The following is a 6,219-nucleotide window of genomic DNA, read 5'->3' on the forward strand; positions in this document are numbered from 1 at the left end:
TCTCCCTGTTCAAACATCTTCATGTGTTACTCATAATGCTCTATAGAAGTAGCATACATGACATTACGTGTAAATAAAAAGTCTCTAAAAAAATTAAACACTTGCTAATCTTGTGGGGACATTGTGCTGAAAGGGGTGTATCCATCAAAAGAAAACCAATTCCATTTCATGCAAGCTTATCAGGAAAACATACACAATATGCAACCATTTCACAGCTGCCAAAAGAGATCAGCCTAATTTCTTTTTTTAGCTAGAAGGGGAAATTTAACCAGGCAAAGCTGTTGGAAGCCAAGAAGACTATTTTAAAATAAAAGTAGAAACCATCCACAATGTCATCCAAAGGCAGAAGAGTTTGTCTGTGAAATCAAACACTTGGCCAAGTGACATAGTTGTGACATTAATGTGGCTCCACGTGAGGTATGTCAATTAGTGAATTTATTGGTAGACTGTCTGTAATCCTGAGAACTAAACCTAGAGAAAGCATTTTCTACAGTTCTGTTTCTGATATTTCTCTATCCTGATCTCTCCCATCCTCCTTCCTCTCTATTTCCTTCTCATCCCTCTTCCATACAACAACTGGTTGCATGCTAACAATATTTTCCTTTGTGTCTCTGCAAATACCAAGAGATCCAAGCATGTCTCATGGAATTTGAGGCTATCATCTGTTCATATGTACTGGGTAGTCAGCAACTTCCACAAGACAACCATTTTCCTCACCCAGATTTCATTTGCTTAAAAACATCTTAGGAATTCTTATGAATTGTTTAACTGTTTCAAATTAGCACTGAAAGAAGCCCTCCCACTTACCTCCACAATTGCACCCAACCTGAATTTGGATGCATTAAGAATAAAATCAATGAATGCCAACCCGCATGCCATTAGAAACCATTCAGGCCAAAGAGACGCCAGATGTTAAAATTTTCAAAAAATAACTACTGAAAAAATAAGACTGTGTAGGGTGGCTGGATTATCCTGCCCAATTGGAGACTGAGAGCTGCTGAACCAAGATAGAGGGAGGATAAGGCTGAGAATGTTGGGATTGTCCAGCCTAGAGAAAAGAAGGCTCCAGGGAGCTGTTGGAGCAGCAGCCCAGAACCTAAAGGGACCTGCAAGAGAGCTGGAGAGGGACTATTGACAAGGGCAGGTAGTGATAGGACAAGGAGGAATGGCTTTAAACTGACAGAGGGATTTTACATTAGATATTAGGAAGAAATGATTAGCTGTGAGGGTGGTGAGACACTGGAATAGGCCACACAGAGAAGCTGTGGATGTGCCATCCCTGGAACTGTTGAAGGGCAGGTTGGATGGGATTTTGAGCAACATGGTCTAGTAGAAACTGTCCTTGCATGTGGCAGGGGTGTGATGGGAATTGGAACTAGATGATCTTTAAGGTCCCTTCCAACCCAAATCATTCTGTGATTCAAAGAGCTGCACAGTCCTTGCCTGGGCTCCTCTAAGAAGCTTCGTGAAGATGGCACAGACTCCTCCTCAGATGGGCATGGCTTCTGAACTGCCACAGGAAAGGTGGTTCCAGGAGATTAAGCTTTGGAGATATACCTAGGAATCAAAACTCTTCTGTTTTCTGGGAGAGGGCAGTTAATGACTTACTCCAGGAATAAGTAATCCATGTCCAGCAGTGGATCCCCATGCCAGTAGTCCTTATAGACACTATGTAAATATGCTTACATTTTTCTGTGTTTGTGGTGCAGTCACTCTGCAGGTCCTTGTGGCTTAATTATCCTCTTGGGACCTCAGTTGCTGCCTCTGAGGGGGCTGATATGTCCCTGTCTAGGTATTCTTCAGATGAAAGCAGTGATGTTATTATTACTACAGTATCATCATGCTGCAAATGGACTGCTTGTGCTTGGTTACCTACCACAGATTTAATACATGGGCATAACAGTCTTCTCTTTGTGTTTTCACAGCCTGGCTCTTCAAAGGAGACCTTTTGTTTCCATCCAGGATGATAAATGGGTTTTAGTTTGATTTTCTGAGAGGGAAGCTTATGTGATTGTACTGTCTGTCATCTGTCTACACCGATAAGTTTTTAACGGCCGCAGCCAATTATAATTATTTCCAAAGAAAAAACTGCCAGAGGCAGACATCTTAATGATAATTTTATTTCTATGGATTTTGTGAAAGACAGCAGCAGACTGGGGTGGGGCTAAGGAGGAGGAGGAGGGAGAGGACAACGCACAAGACCACACTGAGAGTGTGCCATGTCAAGGAAGTCTAGGAGGCCTCAGCTGATCTTCAGCCCATCCTGGCTGAAGGCTGGCAGCCAGCCAGTCTGCAGCCCTTGGAGAGTCAGTGGGCATTGGTGTCTGCAGACATCTCACAAAACGTACTGTTCTTGTCCATGGGTGTGATTTCATAGGGGACGCCACTGTGGCTGTGGCTGCGGTGCTGAGCAGGAGCAGGCACAGCCTTTTATTCTGCTGGCTGTGATGCAGGGATCTTGTTGTGTTGGTGCAGGCAGTGGCACTGTGTTGCCCTGGGCCTGCATTTGTGGGCTGCAGAACCTGGGTGGTGGCTGGGCTGGGCTGGGCTGGGCTGCTAGGTGCCCCCAGGCAGGACAGACAGGCAAAGTGCAAGGCACGGTCAGCATATGCTCCATGCTGTGACTAATTGAACATAATGGGTGCACTGCTAACAAAGACTCACTAGTGTGGAGGACAGTGTGTTCTCTGTGCTCAGAGACCTGCCAGCCACTAATGAAAGCTGCTAAGGCCAGCTTTGTAAATGCATTTAGGTGACTGAGCCAGATATTTGAGGACAGGTAGAACCTAACTCTCTCTGACATAAAAAGGGACTCTGACTTGCACTGCATGGAAGTCATGTCTTTAAACAGATTCAAAGCTGTGAACATTTCTCCTTAAATTGAAGAATAGAAAATTGACCCTCTCTCTGAGTGAATCTGGTGAAATGAGAGGTTTCTAGAACCCCTGAGAACCAAGTAACTTAGCTGAACCTTTCCCTGGAATGAGACATACTGCTTCACTATTACAGAATGTTCTCGGAAGGAGCAAAATGTCTAAGATGAAAGCAGATCACCATCTTCACTGCCTAGCTACCATGACATGTAATTCTTCTTGGCTTGTCAATAACCTGATCCAGTTCTCCAGGTCTTATGTAAGTGGAGGACAGCTGCAGGTAACCCCCAGGTTGTCTGCTCGGCTGTCTCAGCTGCAGCCTGCAGCAGGAGTTCAGTGACCTGGAACACAAATGTGCTTTCAGAAGCCCTCATGGCAGGAGAGTTTCACAGGCTGGAGTTTTGCCCCCCTTATCTCGCTGTTAGCTGAACCTTTCCCAGAGTGCTTTCTGTTGAGCAAGAGTGAACAGGATTTCTTGTCTCCCACATCCCCCACTATGTCACTAATGTCACTGAGTTGCCTTGCCTGATGAATCCCAGCAGCTACAGCAGCAGCTGAAGAAAGGAAATTGCAAAAAAATGCATTCAAATACACAACAAGAGTAGAAAGACAGTAAGCGAAGAAGGGGAGGGTTGGGAGCATGAAAGAAGCACTGTTTCCCTAAAACAGTTTGTTTTTAAATGGAGGACAAATGACTGCATTTTATCCCTACCAAACATCTGTGAAATGTTAACATTTCTTCACAGCATTGCTTTATTTTTGCCTAAGTCTTCAGCAAGTATTACTCAAAGTTAATTCAGGCTTTGGCCCTTGGGAACTTATTTAATGTGCTAGTGCTTAGAAGTCCATTAATATTTATAAATGTCACTTGAATTCCATTTTTACCTTCTTATCCAGGCAAGGGCACTCGTAAAAACATTTTTTCCTGTGTTTTTGTTGGGTTTGGTTTTGGTTTGTTTGTTTATTTGTTTGTTTTTTCAGAATCATAGTAAGCTCAGAGTTGAGCCTGCTCTAAAAATGTCATCTTCTATACAGCTGTGATATACAGTTTTGCTAGCCTGCCTGTGCCCCGAAGAAGGGCCTGAGACTTAGATGTTAGGCCTGAAAAAATGGAGATGGTGTCTATTCTCAGCTCTGCCACTGGCTAATTATGCAACCTTAGTCAGTTCATTTAACCTCAGCACGCTTAGGTTTCCAGATCAGAAAGAAAAGGGATAAAAGGCCGCTCTGTGAATCCTTTGTGGAGCCTGAGGGAGAACAAGGCATTACCCATCACGTTGCTGCCTTGTGAGCTCTGGGTGTGGGTGGTTTCTGTGTGAGGGTAGGGTACCTGTGGTGAGTGAGTCCGGGAACACAGATGGAGGCCTGGCCACTGCATTTCTTGCCAAGGGAGACAGCCCTCACAGTCGATTTGACAAATCACAGCTACTGACACCCTCTGCTTTAGGCACTCAGGCTTTTATGTCACTTTTCAGCAGCTTCCTGCCAGCCACAGCAGCCACTGCCTCCTGTACACTGACTTTTGTATGTGACTCGTGCCTGTCACAGCTTGCTGACCCCAGAGAGTGATCAGTGGCATTCCAAAGAGCTGTAAAATAGTATAAAATGACAGATCCATGCCTACTGAGGGTAATAAAACAAGTTGCCTGATTTAAAGACCAGAAGTGTGCCTTGAAAGTCATGAATGAGAGACTCAGACAGTTTTCAAAATATATGACCTCTCACTTTTGGAGCACTTGGATTTAAACACAGTGTTGCAACAGCAATTGTGCTTTTCACAGCTGCTGAGATGTGTTTCTCTGTGAGCTTCTACACCATGTACTGCTGGGCAAAACAAGAGTGATGTTAGGAAGTGGTTAAAAGCATGCAGCTCTGGTATTACAGCAGGGGTTGCTCTGTGTTCCTGGTTCAAAACAGAAAGCAGAGCTGCCCAACCTTTGTTTCAGTGGGCATCCGAACTGTCTTGTTCTGCACAGTCCTGCTGCCCAAAACCATCAGCAAGCAGAGGCATTGCAGACATTTCTCGGCAGCAGAAGGCAGAGCATTACAAGACAAAGTATTTCAGGTGCACACTTAGCTGGATGGCACAGGAATCTCCAACACCATCAGGGAAACTGCGTGCAAAGAGTTATCTTTGAGGGATTTGTGAGACTTGGCTTGGTAGTACAGGAGGCAGCAGCACCTGAGACAGCAGTGCTCTCCCACACAAGGCTCCTGGCCCTCCGAAATTTCCCATGTGCGCTGTTTTGCTTCTAGGCCAGTGTGGGTGTGATATGTGTTACCTTAGCAACAGGGAAAAAAGTACGTGCTGCAGCTGTAGCCTTCTCTTTGCAGCAGGAGAGCATCCCTGGTTTTCTTACAGAAAATGCTGCGCAGCTCCCCACAAAGGGGACCTCGGTGCCTGTGGCTATCAACGTGCTGGCACGCAGGGCAGATACAGATATGAGCTGTGGCTGACGCAGACATGTCTTCCCTGCTACCCTCTGCTCCAGCTCGTCTCTTCTGGCCTCCAGAGAACATCATCTGAGTCAGTCTGGCAGGAGCAGGATCAGCAGCTTTGTGCCAGCCCCCTCCATCATTTCTCGAGTCAGATGGCTCCCACAGCTCAAGGCTTTTTACTAAACTTGAATGCTGGAGGATGTCTGAGTGCTTTATGAATATCTGGAGGAAACAAACGCGGCAGCCAAGGCATCAGTACCCATTAATCACTTTGGGAGTGATTAATTCGCTGGGGAGAATTTAAGAGAATAGAGACTCAGGAAGCAGGGGAGTGTTTGTGGGGTAGACCCATCCAATATAAAGCCAATATAAATGTTGCAAAACCCCATGCAGTAAATGCAGTAAATCTGTGTGAGACATAAAACCTATGGAAACTCAATTTCTCACAGAATTTTGATTCTGCCCTGGCTTTCATCCTCTGCTGAACTTTGGGACTTGTAACAACATTGCAAATATAAACATATCTATAAATGTACATACAGGTATGTTCCCCAAATATATTTAACAGTCTTTTCTTTAATGCCTCACCAACACATATGTTTGAGAACAAAGTATGCATAGATTCAAAATTTGAAGGTAACTCCACATTAAAAGTTCTAAGAAGAGCTACTCCTGGAAAAAAAAATCTCGTTGAAACACTTGCTGAAATTGTCAAATGTATGTATTATTGCAAACATAGGAAAAAGGAGCATTTATCCTCGCTTTTAAATTAAGTGCAACAACTGATCCAAGTTCTTCAGTGTTTCTGAACATTTTGTGTTTCACTTGCACTTAATGCATATGACTAAAAGCAGGAGCAAATGTACCCCTGGCAAAGCTGGTCTTGCCCAGGCTTTTAGCGATAAGG

The sequence above is a fragment of the Zonotrichia leucophrys genome, chromosome 1, assembly GCF_028769735.1.
Source record: "Zonotrichia leucophrys gambelii isolate GWCS_2022_RI chromosome 1, RI_Zleu_2.0, whole genome shotgun sequence".
NCBI lineage: Eukaryota > Metazoa > Chordata > Aves > Passeriformes > Passerellidae > Zonotrichia > Zonotrichia leucophrys.